The sequence below is a fragment of the Macaca nemestrina genome, chromosome 15 (genome assembly GCF_043159975.1).
Source record: "Macaca nemestrina isolate mMacNem1 chromosome 15, mMacNem.hap1, whole genome shotgun sequence".
Taxonomy (NCBI): Eukaryota; Metazoa; Chordata; class Mammalia; order Primates; family Cercopithecidae; genus Macaca; species Macaca nemestrina.
The window spans coordinates 68,958,157-68,976,219 of record NC_092139.1 but is presented as its reverse complement, the minus strand read 5'-3'; the positions used below and the strand labels follow the sequence as shown (position 1 = coordinate 68,976,219).

At 35.1% G+C, this 18,063-nt stretch overlaps 1 long non-coding RNA gene across 4 annotated transcripts in view; it reads left to right on the top strand.

Moving 5' to 3' along the window:
- Positions 1–17,760, top strand: part of LOC105467943 (uncharacterized) — a 113,628-nt gene extending 95,868 nt beyond the window's left edge. For all 4 annotated transcript variants that reach the window (XR_011613816.1, XR_011613817.1, XR_011613815.1 and 1 more), the window contains one exon: positions 17,525–17,760. This is a non-coding gene — a long non-coding RNA (uncharacterized lncRNA). The remainder of the gene's footprint in view (positions 1–17,524) is intronic.
- Positions 17,761–18,063: the final 303 nt, after the last annotated feature.

Here is an 18,063-nt window from a genome sequence, read left to right as displayed (position 1 = left end):
GCCTAATTGAAAGAAATGAAGAAACAACAAACAGAGAAAGTATGAGAGACTTATCGATAGCCCATAAATATACAGAATAAAGCAGAAATTAATATTTACACCACCTTTGAAATTGAATGAATTACTTGACACTGAAATAACACAAATTCAAAAATTAAGGAAATAATATTTTTCTGAAATTTAAATATCTCTACGTAGTTCTCTAAGGGTGCAGCTATGGAGCGGTAAATGGCAACTAAGTCCAAATATTTGCTGAGAGTGATTCCACAGTTGAGACGAATGTAGAAATAATGAAACAAACTCTTTGCAAAGGACGGGGAGAATTTGTTTTCTCAACGTCTCTCCAAACAAAGGGAAGAATTTGTTTTCTTAACCACCTCCCTCCGAGAATAAGAGATAGCAGAAATGACAAATATAAAGATTAGAGGGAGAAAAGAAAAGAGGAGGAGAACTCTTATCTTACCAGGTATAAAATAAATAGAAAGGAGAAAAAAAAAAAAGTCATCAGGACAACTGTGGAAAATCCCTGATAAAAACGGTCCTACTTGGCCCGGCGCAGTGGCTCACGCCTGTAATCCCAGCACTGAGGGAGGCCATCGCAGGCTGATTGTTTGAGGTCACGAGTCCAATACCTGCCTAGCCCATGGTGAAACCCCTTCTCTACTAAAAACACAAAAAATTAGCTGGGCGTGGTGGCGCACACCTGTAGTACTAGCTACTCAGGATGCTGAGGCAAGAGAATCGCTTGAACCCAGGAGGCGGAGGTTGCAGTCAGCCGAGATTGCACCACTGCCCACTGCACTCCAGCCTGGGCGGCACAGCGTCTCAAAAAAAAAAAAAAAAAAAAAAAAAAAAGTAAAAGGTCCTAAAGAGTTGCCTTGTATAGCGGATACCCTAATCCTGAGAAGTGGGAACTGTTTTACAGGGCAGTATCTACATTTATTCAGCACTGCAGTGAGAGCTACAATGTTTATAAAGCCCTCCATGAGCTTGACACAAAGCTGCTTACTAGATGAGGGTGTTTACATTTCAATTACATATTGACCCAAGTGATTTCACAGGGCACCAGTGTCTATGGTTCATTCTGAAAGCTGATGAAACTGATCTCTGAAATTTCAGAATAAGATCTTTACAGGGCTTTGTGGGATCTCAGCGCCTCAGTGGCAGTAAAGCCAATATTGTCATTAAACTTTGACTAGGAACAAACATTATTTTGCCCTGTTATCAAAACTTCGATTGGCCGGGCGCGGTGGCTCAAGCCTGTAATCCCAGCACTTTGGGAGGCCGAGACGGGTGGATCACAAGGTCAGGAGATCGAGACCATCCTGGCTAACACGGTGAAACCCCGTCTCTACCAAAAAATACAAAAAAACCTAGCTGGGCGAGGTGGCGGGCGTCTGTAGTCCCAGCTACTCGGGAGGCTGAGGCAGGAGAATGGCGTGAACCCGGGAGGCGGAGCTTGCAGTGAGCTGAGATCCGGCCACTGCACTCCAGTCTGGGCGACAAAGCGAGACTCTGTCTCAACAACAACAACAAAAAAAAAACAAAACTTCGATTAGTAATAATTATTTTCGGACTTAAAGAGAGGTTTACTTGGTTGTGGAATGTCATAAAAGTGAAATCTGTAGCAAGACACACCAGAAGAACTGAAGAAAATAGTAGGGACTGAGGACTTAAGCAGGAATTATAAACTGGGTGTTTTCAAACATACTTTTCAATTTCTCACTAGAATGTATGGGGATATAGGTTGCATCCACTAGACTATGGAAGGGCAATGCTGCCCTGCAATAGCTAGAACCAGTCAGTTAAATCGAAAAAAAAAAAAAAATTCTGAAGACAACAAAGAGGTGTGAAACAGCAAAAATGTGCTAAAATAAAATTGTACAGAGGGTATGTCTGCTCATGGTGAGTTGAGGGTTACTGGCTGCTTTGTTTGCAATGTGTAATTCCAGTTCTAAGGATCATGTTCAGATCAGGCTGTGGAACTCTGATGTGAAAAAGAGGAAAATGTGGACATTTTTAGAATATGAGATATTTGCTAAATACACTGGAGGTGCTGGGAACTATGACACAAGGTTTTAAATGGTGATATGAAAGCATCTGCAGCCTCAAAGTTAATGGTACATAAAGTCCTAGTGGAGAGAGTGAGTCTGCATTAAAGATGTGATAGTCTTCAAGAAATGTGCAATCTTTGAAGCTCTTTGGATTGAGAACCCTGTACATAAACCTCAAAATCTTTTCAATACAGAACTAATGCTCCCACAGTCTGTCCTGTGTGAAGAGTCATAGCTCTAGCAGGAGCTAGTCTGAAGTCTGGGGGTATTATCGCAGGGTAGACAAGATAGAATGAGTCATCATCTCTTGATAGACCAGGCTCATTTTTCCTTTTTAATAGAGTAAAACTGGAATTGTATCTTTTGGGAGTGTCATCTAGATCATCTGTTGTTCTATACAAAATTTCTAGCATACACTGTGTGCAAAGTGGTAGAAAAGTATGAATGGTAATGAAGAAAAATGCAAATATAGAATCAGATGTATAAATGATGATTCAGATATTGAAGTTTACGTAAAGTATCTCAAAGTAACCTTAAAAAATGAAGAAAAGTATAAATAACATGGAAAATTTCAATAGTTTTAACAGAGAGTTCTAATCTATTCAGTCTCATGATTATGTGATAACTGAATATAAACTATCTGGAGTTGTGTTTACAGTACACTGGACAAAAGAGAAAGAGAATTACTAAACTCAGTGACAGATCCATGGAACATATCTGAATTGAAACAAACAAAAAATAGAAAACAAAACCCACCAGATACATTTAAGGGCCATATCAATAGGACTAACAGGTATAATTAGGATCAGAGAGTAAGGAGGAAACCCTACAAAGTTGTAATAATGTAAAATATGTAAATGCTTCTCACAACAGGTAAGGAGAAATAAATAGTAGAAACAGAATTTAACAAAATGTTTATCAAAAATTTTCCTAGTAATGAAAGACATCAAATCACAGAATCAAGAGTCTCAGCTAACCCTACAAAGCAAACCAAACACATAATCAGGCACATATAAACATACTTCCCAAAGCACTTGTCAAACTATTTTAATTCCAAAGGCATAGAGAATATCTTTCAAAAGCTGTTAGGGGTGAACATTGAATGCAAAGGTGAATTAATAAGATAGCTGACTTTTCAACAGAAATCATAGAAGTAAAAGAGTAAACTTGTGAAAGAAAAAAAATATCTAACAGATTATTTAGATTTCTAGAGGTAGAATAAATAAGAGAATAAAGAAGGAACTTCAATAAAGAAAGACATTTTAAATGCATACAAACTAAGAAAATCATCAAAAGCCCCAAAAGAAGTGCTTCTTTCAGAAGTAAGGAAGTAAAAAGTTCTTTAGAATAAACAAAATTATTCAAGAGAGAAACAGAGAAACCTCCCATTCTCCATTAAACGGCAAGGGTTCTAAAATCTCTGAGGAAAGGAATATCATTTTACAAAGACAAAGGTGGAGTTTTTTTTTTTTTTAATTCCATTCAATGAAATTCACTTTACCTTTATAAAACACTTTTAAATATTTATCCCAATATGTCTGTTACACACACTGATACTCAGGTTCATGATGATAGCAAATTAGTGAGTTTACAGTATATACAACAGGCACATGCACACATATGATGTGCTGCACAATTGCATAGCATGTTACTGACTCCTTTCCACTTAAACCTGGGAGTAGAATTAGGAAGCTAGGTAATTTTCTTTATGCCTGTTTTCAATTTTTGAAAAGGAAATAAGAATGAATGTTTGATTTTATGTAAATTAGAATAATTAGAAAATAAAGTATTTGTGAAGATACAAACACAGATATGAAAAATATCATGAATTACAGAACCATTATTAGACAGTCAGATACATATATCTAATTTAAATCCAATTAATTAGGATTATGAGACACAATAGGAAGCCAACCTGTGCTACATCAATAGAAATAGAATGTTCAAAAACCTTAACCAAAAGTAAGCTGTGATGACCACAGGTTACTTTTGGTTAAGACATGAGATGGAGGGGAGTTCAAATTTAGGAGACTCTGATCTTATATGAAGCTACTGAAGATCAGTCTATCTTTCCCTATGGAGAGTGAGAGATAGATCTAACTTTATTTTCAAAAGGAAGCAAAAGTCCCACTGGGAAAAATGTGACTATTTCCATAAAAATTGAACTCTACTTTAGTATTATATTTAAGTATTTATATAATGCTCAGTTCAGTTTATATAATTACACACATATAAAATAAATTTCAGTTAAGAATATTAAACACAAGTGGAATAAACTTTTTTTTAGAAAAAAGCAAGTTAATCAGTAGAAATATAAAAACTAAAAAATTGTTCACTATTCTATGATTAGTTATTATACTTTCCCCAGTAACTGGGAAACCTCAGTCAATTGACTTATCTATTGATTGAACATAAGCAATAAAAATTTCTGCTGTATACATGCTTATAAACTTTGGATTTATTTTTCTGTGTGTGTGTGTTATGTCTATTTGTGGATATGTGAATAATGTATTATGTAAATATAACATAATTTTGTGATCAAAAATAAAATCAGCAATATTTAGTATTTCTTATTGATGAATTTTCAATTAGAAAATCAACAAAAATACTTGTGTCAAAGAAATATTTGTATACTGTTTTACACTTACTAGATTGGAGATATGAATTTTAACTAAAGTCTTAGAAAATTCCTTAACTCAATTTGCTATTTACTTATATTTTTAATAAACATTATTTTTTTCTAAAGTAGTCAAGTTGGTATTACCATTTTTACTTTTAAAGAACTAAGCTACCAGTTTTTACACAATAAGAAAATGAAAACATCATCAATTTCACCTAAGTTATCTGCCACAAAAGTTGCCAAACTCGTGGCTTAAACTCCTAACATATCACTCACTTTTATGTAAATGAGTTGCAGAGTAGTAGACTTTTCACATATCACATTTGCAAATATTTTCAGTACTAAAATTGTATCCTATCTTTATTAGTTGTTGAATTTAAATTGGGCTTCTATCAACTTATTTTTTATTCTCCACATTAGTGCAGCAGGATTCAGACAGCTTAATATATAATAGAATTAGTGAAGACCTGTGTAGCTCCATCATAACTGACTTCTGGGTGTCATAATGCAGCTCTGATTTTAACAGAACTCATACTAGAGTTCTATACTGCTGGACATATATCTGCAGTTATACCTTGCACATTATAGATCATTATTATATAACATTCTCCTTGAAATAAGTTTCAAATAAGAGCAGAATCATATTAAGTGTTCTGAAAATAGTCAATTTACATAAAAAAGCATTGTCATACCAATACAAAGAAGGAATGGTGTAAGAAAACTACTTTTATTAATAGAAAATTGAAAGAGAACATTTTACATGCAAGATTTGGAAAACATCCCAGAGTCAACTCATGTATAAAGAACACTGAACCATGTTAAAGCAGGAAGGTTTATTTTCTCGTAACCTTCAATAACTAAGGATTCTATTGCGAGTCCTTCTAATGACTCACTGAAAAAGGTTATAGAAGGTGAATGTAGAGGTTACATAAAGAAGTGTACTGATTCATCTATTTTAAACAGGAAGGAAAAAAAAAAAACAGAAAACAAGTTTATGCCATTAGTTAAAAGGCCCAACAGAAATAGATACTTTTCTAAAATCAAGTGTGCCCATATTTGTACTATAGTCATCTTTTGAATAACTTGGCTTTTTGCCCTTCCTCTGCTGGCATATTTGTGATAGGAATAGATGACAAGTCTCACCTTACTTTGAAAAAGTATGCTTTTCCCAAATTCCTTCATCAATCTTGTGTATATACATATGTGTGTGTTTATACAAATGTATGTATATCTATGCACAGATATATCCAGATATAGATATACACTTTTTCTATAAGAGGATAATTTAGTTTAAAATAAGAAAATGTCACTAATTTTCTTTTGGTCTAGAAGTTCTGTACAAATAAGTAATTAGCACGTGAATTCCTACTCTGTGGATTTCTTACTGTTCTTCCAAGTATTCAGGGAGTGTTTGTGCTCTATCAGGGGAAGTGTTGTATGTACTTTTCCCCTGGTTAAAAATGAAAATAAGTGACAGGTCCTGATGGGATCGGTTTCTTCCTATAGCAGGTGTGTGGTATGAAAGCAAGAGCCTGAAAACTCTCTCCTGAGTGTAGCGAGTTTTAAAAACACTACTGCTTGGTTCAGTAAAATGCCAAGGCCATGACAAATGGGCAAGATATCCATATTTGAATCTCTATTACTATCTGCTAATTACCTTATACTTCAAAAATATATATTTTTACAGAGACCGTAATAAGTGTGTTTAGTCATGCACATAGAAGTGAAATGAAGTGTTAGAAAATAAAAGGAAGAATAAAGTAGTTGGGCCATAAAAGGTGGGGAACAAATGCTAAGAAAAGAACAGTCTTGAGGAAGGTGTTTGAGTTACTATAATAATCACCACCAGTGGGTAGATGCCATTATTACTGGCCAGTATATATGATTTAAAATATTAAGAAAAATCAGACCCAACACTATGCAATAGAGAAATGAGAGAAACATTGATCTCATCTGCTGGGTCTTCACCTAAATTTTGCTTCTAAAATTTTTCTTCTCTCATCCGATAAAGCTTAATTGTAAAGGCATTTAATCCAGGCGAATTGCTGTAACTCTTTTGTAGGTAGACAGACAAATGTGAATTATAATATTCTTAAATACGTCTTATTTATTTTTTCTATTTCTTGTACTGGGGTGTGTATGTGTGTGAAAGAGAAAGATTGTTATGTCCTAGAAATAGTATTTTGTAAACATAATTTCATTTATTTTCACAGAATCTACATTTTCTAAGTTTCAGTTGAGAAAATGAGTTTCAAATGGGTTAAATAATTTCTTCAAAAATACTTTCCCTGTACTTGTTAAATAATTTCGAGTATCTTAGCCTTTCTGTCTTGTAAATTATACTTCACTAGAGCTGGGTGTGCTACAGTATTTAAGCCTGCAGTAAGTTCTTTGTGGAACACTGCACTCAAAATTAAAAGGGTTTAAACATAGACTTATTTCCATAAATATATGCTTTGTTTTGAAGTATAGCCATACAAAAATATCATCATGAGAGTTTTTTTTATTTAGATACAGGATTTTTAAAATGCCAAACTTACTGTTTACTAAGTTATTCTGATGTGGTTGTGAAAATCTTCTCATTATGAACTAGTGATTATGCTGTTACCATTACCAGGCTCATCACAAATCCATCAGTTTCTTGTTTACAAGTAATCCTCTCCCCATGATTATCAGACGTGGGACCTCAGATTTTTTTTTTTTGGTCTTCCCTTTCTCTAGATTTATGTCTAAGTAAAATTTTCCCAATTTCTTCAATAAGTTTTGGAAGCTAGGTTTCATTCTCATATGCAAAAAACTAAATCACAGTAATATGCTGCATGTCAGTTTCTTCAAATGGGTTGTAATGGGTTTCTGATGAAAGTTCATAAGAAAGTCTTTTGATATTACTCAGAAATTCATTTTATTATGAATTGTCACTAAATGATAAGATAATTCTTTGTCTCAACTAAAGACTTTTCATTAAAAAAAACTAATTTTCAATAAAAAATTAGATTATTAAGGCTAAGTTTAGAAATAAAGGACTGTATAAAGAAAGGAATCATAACTTTTGAATCCAGTTTGTAATTATTGCTATACTCAGAAATAAAGGACCATGAAGATAAAAATAAACTTTTGAATTGAAATTGTATTTATATCTATGTCCACCCAATATTATTATTTAAAATAATCTCCAAGTTAGCATAGCAGAGATGATTATTAAAATTTTACATACACTACAGTATAGCTAAATTAACATATAACTTCAAACCATACATAATTATACATAATTTTATTTGAATTGGAATGCATATTTAAGCAATCTAAAACATACACATTCAATTTAAAGTAATTATATTCCTTCCTATATATGTTATTTCAATGTTCTTATAATAAAGTATGTGTGTACACACCTATGTAAAATACATATAGATTTGACCCTTCACATCTGTGTGTTCTGTATTCATGGATTCAAATCAATGATGGATTAAAAAAAATACTTAGGAGAAAAAATTCCACAAAGATCCAAAAAGTAAAACTGGAATTATGTATTCATCTAGCATTATGTGGAATCAATGCAAATGAAGTAATGTATAGGCATTGTATTACATATCATAAATAATCTAGATATAACTTAGAATTATTATGTGCATAGAATGCGCATAGGTTACATACAAGTACTGAGTCATTTCATATAAGGGACTGGGGCATCTCAGGCTTTTGGTATCCACTGGGGAACCCAATACCCCATGCATACTGAGGAACGACTATATTTAGATACACATATATAAACTACATTCACCTAAAGATAATGTAATATAATTTTCATTGTTTTCTTCATTTATAAGGATATTACTTATTCTTTAAGTATACAACTTAAGAAGATATAAAAATAATACATGATTCAGAATTAATATATGTACATGGAAAATCACATGTGAGGTATTCAAAGCAGGGTGAATTTCCAAGAGTGTGTCTATTTTTTAAGTGCGGATATGGGTAACTTTTGGATGTATACTTTCTTCTGATTCTATAATCCCAACTCATTACCAGCAGATCCAGCTATTTTATAAATAGGGTCTAGGGTGGATTTCTAACAATGGCAGGATGTCCCCCAAGGGATTTCTGAGATCTCTGAGGCTTTCAGTTCTCGAGTTTAAGACACAGTGTTTAGGTGTCATTTTCTCGAGTTTTAGAATAGAGTCTAAGGAACAGAAGTCTGAAGTGGCTAAGTTCTATGGCAGATCAAAGGAAAACACATGAATCTGAGGCTGTTTGAAGTGGTCAGACTGGTCCTGCTGAATGGATACTACCAGGATCTAGAAAAGTCCTGACTTACTCACCTGCTTTGCACTGGCGTCCTGAAAGTCCGTGGTCTTATTTATACCAGTTTCATTATTGCTCTGAATATTCATCCTTGCAAGCTTTTAAAGCTGTCTGTATTCAAACAACATACAGTAGCCTCAGAAATAAGAGGCCCCTTACCATTCTCAATAGACAGGTCTATAACGGCCAGGTGCAATGATTTGAAGGCTATCTCCAAAACTTATGTTGAAATTTAATTTCCATCTTGCTGGTGTTAAGATGTAGGACTCTTAAGAGGTGATTAGGCCATGGGGGCTCCACCTTCATTAATGGATTAATATTGTTATTAATGGAGTGAATTCGTTGTCATGAGAATGGGTTAATGTAAAGGTGAGTTTGGCCCTCTCTCTGTTGCTTGCTCTTGTGTTTCCTTGTCCTGCCTTCTGCCATGGAGTGATGTGGCACTAAGGTCCTTATGAGATGTGAGTTCCACACTCTTAGACTTCCATGTCTCCAGAACCATAAAGTAAACAGGCTTATATTGTTAATAAATTACCCAATCTCATGTATTCTCTTATAGTAAAACATAATGAACTAAGACAAAAAACTGGTTCACAGAAGTGAGGCTGTTACTATAACAAATACTTGAAATGTGAAAGTAACTTTGGAACTAAGTCATCGTTAGAAGCTGGAAGACTTTGAAGGAGTATGCTAGAAAAAGTCCAGAGTGCCATGAATGGAGTGTCAAGGGTGATTCTGATGAGGGCTCAGAAGTAAATGGAAAAGGTAGAGAAAGTCTACAACTTCTTAGAGAAGAAGTTCTCTAACGTGATCACTTAAGTGGTCATGATCAGAATATTGGTGGAAGCATAGACAGTAAAGGCGATTCTGATAAGGTCTCAGATGCAAAAAGGGAATGTCTTATTGAAAAAGAGAGAAATGCCCATTCTTGTTATGAAGTATTAAAGAACTTTAATGAATTTTGCACATGCTGTACGGCTTTATGGAAAGTGAAATTTCAGAAAAATGAACGGGAATATCTAGTGAAATAAGTTTCTAAGTAAAATATTGTAGAAATTGTCTACATACCTTTAACCACATAAAATAAAAAGTGAGATAACATAAAAGACTTAAAGCTACAATTCATAATTAAGAAAGAAATGGCACGGAAAGATTTTGAATATTTTCAACCTGGTCTTGTAAAGAATGAAAGAGCATACTCAGGAGCACAAACCAAGGACGTGGCCAAGCAACTATCTGCTAAAAAGATTAGTACAGAAAGAAGGGATCATAAAAATAATGGCAGAATGTCCCTAAAGGGGTTTCTGAGATTTTTGAGGCTGCTTTTTTTATAATGGTTCCAGAACTGGAGGAAGGCAGAATAGTTTGCAGAGACAGGCCCAGGTCACCCTCTAGGACAAGCTGCCCATAATCACCCCATGTCAATGCTCCACAAATTTTAGCACAGCTCCTTGGTTGCTCCAATCACAGCTCAAGCGGGTCCAAGTGCAGCTCCATCCACCATTCTGGAAGGTTCAAGCTATAAGCCTTGGTAGAGTCCATGTGGTGCTAATTTTGTAGGTGTGCAGAATGCAGAGCCGTGGGGGCATGACTTCCTTCACCTTGATTTTCAGTGTTGTCACGAACAGCCTAGGGGCCCAGTCAGTGACTTGTTGCTCTCTCTCACAGAGAGCCCCCACTAGGGTGATGCCTAGCTTAGCTGTAGTAGTGAGGTCACTATCATGACCTCATAACTGTAGAGCTACCACATTGCAGCATCAGCCTGGGAGAGCTGCAGGCACAGGATACCAACAAATGAGAGCTGCTGGATGAATTAAACATAGCAAAGTTATAGGGGTGGGGCTGCCTAAGGTTTTAGGAGTCCAACTCCTGTTCCACTGTGCCCAGGATGTTAGACTTGGAGCCAGAGGAAATTATTCAGGATCTTTAAGACTTGAAGTTGTTTTCTTTGTTGAGTTTTGGACTTTTGGGGACCAGTTACTCCTTTCTTCTTGTTATTTCTCCCTTTTGGACTCGGGATGCATGCATGTTAATTTCACAAGCTCACAAATAAATAAAAGTTCCCTCAGGCAGAATTGTGCCTTGAATCACACCCGTATCTAATTCAGATGAGAGTCTGGACTTTGGACTTTTGAGTTGGTGCTGGAACAAGTTAAGGATTTGGGACTCTTGGGGTGTAATACATACATTTTGTTTGTGAGAAGGACATGAGTTTTGAAGGGTCAAGATTAAAATGCTGTGGTTTGACTGGCTCCTCCAAAAGTTATGTTGAAATTTAATCATCATGGTGACTGCATTAAGAATTCAGATTGTTAAGGGTGGTGAGTAGACAACAAGGGCTCCACCCTCATTAATGGATTAATGTCATTATTGTGAGTGTGGGTCGTTAAAAAAGTGAGTCTTACTCTCTTGCTTTAAAAAAGTGAGTCTTACTCTCTTGCTTTCACATTTTCTTCCTCTTCAGCCTCCTGCCATAGAATGATGCAGCATAAAGTCTTTCACAAAATGCATGCCCCATGCTCTTACAGATTTCATTCTCCAGAAACATGAGCTAAATAAACTTCTATTGATCATAAACTACTCAGTCTCAGTCATTCTGTAATCACAACACAAAGTAGACTAAGACATAGACTATAAATTTCACTGCACTCTTTTAAAAAGAATATCATGCTAAAGAGTCATAGTTTGCCAATTCTCTGAGATATGTATGAAAAACTCCAATAGTATGGCTGATGAAGTATCCTAAACTTTCTGATATAGGCAAGCCAAGAAAAATTATAACTACTAAAATAAAACTCTGCAGAAAAATCCAAGCAGTGAACTCCTTTTGAGGTCATTAAAAATCAAATAACAAGACTTCTTAGGTAGATATAAAGATACGATATACAGGTAGAACACATAAAAACAATAAGCAATTATGTAACTAATTTTCACCCTAAAAAATTCAAAGACAGAAAAAATCATGCTGCTATAAAGACACATGCACACGTATGTTTATTGTGACACTGTTCACAATAGCAAAGTCTTGGAATCAACCCAAATGTCCATCAGTGACAGACTGGATTAAGAAAATGTGGCACATATACACTATGGAATACTATGCAACCATAAAAAAGGATGAGTTCGTGTCCTTTTGTAGGGACATGGATGCAGCTGAAATCCATCATTCTCAGCAAACTATCACAAGAACAGAAAACCAAATACCACATGTTCTCACTCATAGATGGGAATTGAACAATGAGATCACTTGGACACAGGAAGAGGAGCATCACACACCGGGTCCTATTGTGGGGAGGGGGGAGGGATACCATTAGGAGATATACCTAATGTAAATGACGAGTTAATGGGTGCAGCACACCAACATGGCACATGTATACATATGTAACAAACCTGCATGTTGTGCACATGTACCCTAGAACTTAAAGTATAATAATAATAAAAAAAAATACTTTAAAATGTTAAAAAAAAAAAGAATGTTGAAATTTAGTTGTTGAAATTAAGTGATGACATACTACAATTTTTTAAAAAAATATATGATTGTAAGGAGACATAGGAAACAAATGCAGGATGCTAATATATTAAAAATGAGGCCGGGCGCGGTGGCTCATACCTGTAATCTCAGCACTTTGGGAGGTTGAGGCGGGCAGATCACGAGGTCAGGAGATTGAGACCATCCTGGCTAACATAGTGAAACCTTGTCTCTACTAAAAATACAAAAAATTATCCTGGTGTGGTGGCACGCTCTAGTAGTCTCAGCTACTCAGGAGGCTGAGGTAGGAGAATCACTTGAACCCAGGAGGCACAGGTTGCAGTGAGCCAAGACCACGTCACTGCACTCTAGCCTGGGTGACAGAGCGAGACTCCTTCTTAAAAAAAAAAAAAACTTCCAGGAGGAGAAAAGAATCAATTTAATGAGGAAAAAAAGTAAAGGAAAATAAACCTATAGTAAGAAATATGTGAATATTCATATTAAGGCTGAAAAAGTACCATATGAGATTAGTAAATATTTAAAACACATATATGTGAATATCCTAGGTATTTTTGCACTTGCAGTTCCACACTAAATTGTTATCTTAACCTTTGTTAAACAATGGGAAAGCACAAATTGCAAATTGGCATTATATCATAGTGATTTCATAACTATATCCTAGTGCTTAATTTCTTTATATTTAAATATAATTGTATTTTCCTGTATTAAACCTAAAGTCTGTGCTGTAGGATTTTAAATGTATAATATACAAGAAAAATAACTGAAATTACTTCATTTTAGTGTATCTGTCATTATTTGCTGTCCTACCCTCAAATATATTCACTAAAATATCATCACTTTTATAGAAAACATATATTTAAAATATAATTATTATTTTCTGAGAAGATGTTAATATTCATGAGCCAGATTTAATTGATTCCTTGGGGTTTGACAAAGAATAAATATTCCTTTTTATATTTCTAATATTTCCTCCTATATAATGATAAATATTTATACACAGGTTTTACATTAAATTTTTCATGTATGACGTCAATTTCTTTTACTAATGTTCAAAATTGGAATTGTATTATGTATGTATGTGTACATGAGTAACTTTCAAAAATCATGAGATTAAGATCTTTACTCAAGTTTATTTTAGCATCTACTTAATGTAAATGAACTATGGAAGATAATTTGTCATTCCTTATGTTATTGTTTAAACACAAGATTTTGAATTATAAAAATCTGAACTTTTCTGTGAGCCCTCAGTACTATTTTAAACATAGACAGAAAAATCATGTAAAATAAAGTGGGAAACTTTTAATACTGAAAGAGTATTCTTCCATTTATTAGAAGATCTAATGTGTTAGACTAATTTTTTTTTTCTTAAAGAGGATAATTTGACAGAATAATTTACAGAAACCCCAGTCTACTAAAATTAAAGAGAAGGAAAAAAATTAAAATTCCCAAACACATTTATAAAGATTGTCAGAGGCCTTTGTAAAAATATTTTAACCAAAGTGCTTTTGTCTCAGTTATGAGGTCTATTATTTTAATTAAATTTCTGCTTTTAGGTTTCCTATTTCCTTTCTTTTAAATTTATGTTTCTTCTTTTGTATTCCACTGTTAGAATTATTCTTGCTGTGTTTCTTTTTTTCTGATGACTTGAAATATATAAATATTGGTTTTATTCCATTGTTTTTATGTTTATTAAATAAATTTGTGATTATATACATGAAAAGGGACTAAGCTATTGCAGGGTGGTATTAACACAGTATATATACAGATATATACACATATCTATATGTTCATAGGAAGCATGCAGTTTATACCAACAATTTTGTTTTACATTTAAATTAAATGACATGAAAAGTTGTCTCGGTCTTTCTGTGGAGGAAAAAAATATATTTATGCTCCAGACACCCAACACTTACCTCGAATTGTAATAATCCCCAGATATCAAGGGTGGAATCAGGTGGAGATAATTGAATCACGGGAGCAGTTTCCCTTGTGGTGTTCTCATGATAGTGAGTTCTCCTGAGATCTGATGATTTTAAACGGGGCTTTTCCCCACTTTGCTCTGCACGTCTCTCTCCTGCTGCCCTGTGAAGAAGTACCTTCCTCCATATTGTAAGTTTCCTGAGGACTCCCCAGCCATGCAAACTGTGAGCAATTAAAACCCAGTCTTGGGTATTGCTTTATAGTAGCATGAGAATGACCTAATACAGTACATTGGTACTGGGAGTAGTGGGGTGCTGCTGTAAAGATATCCAAAAATGTGAAAGCGACTTTGGAACTGGGTAACAAGCAGCGATTGAAACAGTTTGGAGAGCTCAGAAGAAGACAGAAACATGTGGAAAGTTAATAATTTCCTAGAGACATGGAGGGCTCAAAAGACAGAAAGATGAGGGAAAGTTTGAAACTTTCTAGAGACTTGTTGAATGGCTTTGACCAAAATGCTGATAGTGATGTGGACAATGAAGTCCTGACTGAAGTGGTCCCAGATGGAAATGAGAAACTTGTTGGGAACTTGAATAAAGATGACTCTTGATATGCTCTAGCAAAAAGACTGGCAGCATTTTGCCACTGCCCTAGAGATCTGTGGAACTTTGAACTTGAGAGAGATGATTTATGATATCTGGTGGAAGAAATTTCTAAGTGGCAAAGCATTCAAGAGGAAGCAGAATATACAAGTTTGAAAAATGTACACCTTGATGATGCAATAGAAGAAAAACCATTTTCTCAGGAGAAATTCAAGCCCTTGCTAGAAATTTGCATAAGTAATGAGGAACCAAATGTTAATCACCAAGACAATGGAGAAAATGTCCTTGGGGCATGTCAGAGACCTTCATGGCAGGCCACCCATCATAGGTTTGGAGTCCTAGGAGGAAAACATGGTTTTGTGGGCCGGACCTAGGGCCCCCTTGCAGCCTTGGGACGTGGTGCCCTGTGTCCGAGCTGCTTCAGATGGAGCTCTGATTAAAAGGGGTCAAGGTACAGCTCAGGACATTGCTTCAGAGGGTGCAAGCCCTAAGCCTTGGCGGCTTCCATGTGGTGTTGGGCCTTCAGGTACACAGAAGTCAAGAATTGACGTTGGGGAACCTCTGCCTACATTTCAGAGGATGTTTGGAAACACCTGGATGTCCAGGCAAAAGTCTGCTGGAGGAGCAGAGACCTCATGGGACACTTCTTCTAGGGCAGTGCAGAAGGGAAATGTGCAGTTGACGCCCCCACACAGTGTCCCCACTGGGACACTGCCTAATGGAGCTGTGAGAAGAGGGCCACTGTCCTCCAGAACCCAGAATGGCAGATTCACTGACAGCTTGCACTGCACATGTGAAAAAGCTGCAGAGACTAGACACGCCATTGTATCTAGGAAGTAACGAACTTGCTTTTGATTTTACAGGCTTATAGGTGAAAGGGACTTGCCTGATCTCAGATGAGAGGTTGGACTCGGACTTTTTGGTTAATACTAGAATGAATTAAGATTTGGGGGACTGTTGTAAGGGCATGATTGTCTTTTGAAATGTGAGGACATGAGGTTTGGCAGAGGCCAGGTGCAGGATAATATGGTTTTGCTCTGTGTCCCCACCCAAATCTCACCTTGAATTGTAATAATCCTCACATGTCAAGGTCAGGACCAGGTGGAGATAATTGAATCATGAGAGTGATTTCCCCGATGTTGTTCTTGTGCTGAGTTCTCAGGAGATCTGATGGTTTTATAAGGTGCTTTCCCCTTTGCTCTGCACTCATTCTCTCTCCTGCCACCCTGTGAAGTGATGTCTTCTGCCATGATTGTTAAGTTTCCTGAGGCTTTCCCAGCTACGTGCCACTGTGAGTCAATTAAACACCTCTTTTTTATAAATTACCCTGTCTTGGGTATTTCTTCATAGCAGCATGAGAACGAAGTAATACACAAATGCACATCTTTTCAAAGGAAGAGAGAGAAGGAAAATAAAAGGATTGACAATTAACTATATATAAAGCAAATCATTAAGGAACCACATTTTCTCAGGATCTAACCCATTGGTCTGGTGTTTGGTCAGAAGACCAGCGACTTTCAGATTTCTATGTTGATTTAGAGGCTTTAGACCTGCTGAATTCAGATATATTTCCTAAATTCCACGCAATATACCTTCGATTTCATTGTGGTAGGAAATATATATAAATTTGTGTTGTATTTACAATGCTGAATTTTTTTTTATTCAAAATTAGAAACAGGTAGTGATGGTGAGGAAAATATATGATATATTCAAATGCTTTATAATAATATAAATTATTAAGAAAAAATATAATTCATGTAAATAAAACAGCTTAAGTTTCTGATTTAACTTAATATAATTTTCTCTTACTTGAACTTAAGCTGCATGAGTACAAAGACTTTTGAATATTATCCATAGCACATATAATGGAGAGAGGTACATATTAGGCCTGCGATGAAAATATGCAGGAAATGAATATGCAGAGAATGAATGAGAGAATCAAGTAGTTATGACTCAGTGAAATGACTGAATGCTATAGGAGAGAAGCCAGTTGGAGAGGGCAGGAGAAAAAGAAATAAAACAAAGGAAAGAGTATGATCATGGAAAGGAGGGAAGAAAAAAGAAAAAAAGGAGGGAAAAATAGTATTATGAATTTTTTTGTCTTCTTTAAAAAAGCTATTACATTGTATATAAAAATTCATAAGCACCAAGCTGAATTCCTTTTCCCAGTTGGAACAAAAAAGATTCTTATGTCAATTTCAAATTGAAAATCTCATTCAATTCTTCAAACAGTTGGTAACCTGAATGTTTAAAACTTGAATAAAAAGTAGGATGATTTTGAAGGAGGAATTCAGTTTTTAAAATTCAGGTCTCTCAAATGGGAATAGAAGAGCAGTTCTCTGTGCAATGCATTGCCTGCTGTTTTCATTAAACAGTAACTGTGCTTTCTTTGAACCTTTGCCTCGTAAAAATAGAAAAAAAAAATCAAGTGAATTCAAGTCAAACAGTTGTAGTTTTTGGTATAGCTGTTGTATTTCACCAAAATGTCAAGTACTTAAATACAGATGGTTTATGTGTTTCCTGCTATTTTCAGAATGACACTCCTTGGAATGAAGCTGGTATTGATGAAACTGATGCGCATTACCACCTCCTCAGGAACTGGAAGAACTCACCCATAGGAGAAGTATAAAAGCAATGAAAGCACCTGCTCTGAGCCAGAGAGGAAGCTGCCTGGAAATAGAAGCTCTGTTTGTTTCCTTATCTATGTCATCCTAACGACTTAATAAAAAGCTTCTAAGCAAATAAATCATGTTTGATCACAACTTACAACAAAAGCAGATAATTCAACAAGCACCCACATTTAAAACGTGCTTACTTATTAATTTATTTGCGGTGAAATTTGCAAAACTTCCTTATAATCACACACTTACTCTTTATTTTTCAACTAATTTAAATGTTTAATTTTTATAAATTGCTAAATAATAATATTGTTTAAAAGTTGATTACAAAATAGTAAGTTATGTTTTCATGTTTCACATTTTCAAACAAATGTTTTGTATTTAACCACAAATTATTAACAAGACCTAATCCTTGTATTTGTCTGCTATTTAAATTATGGTAACATGTTCTAAT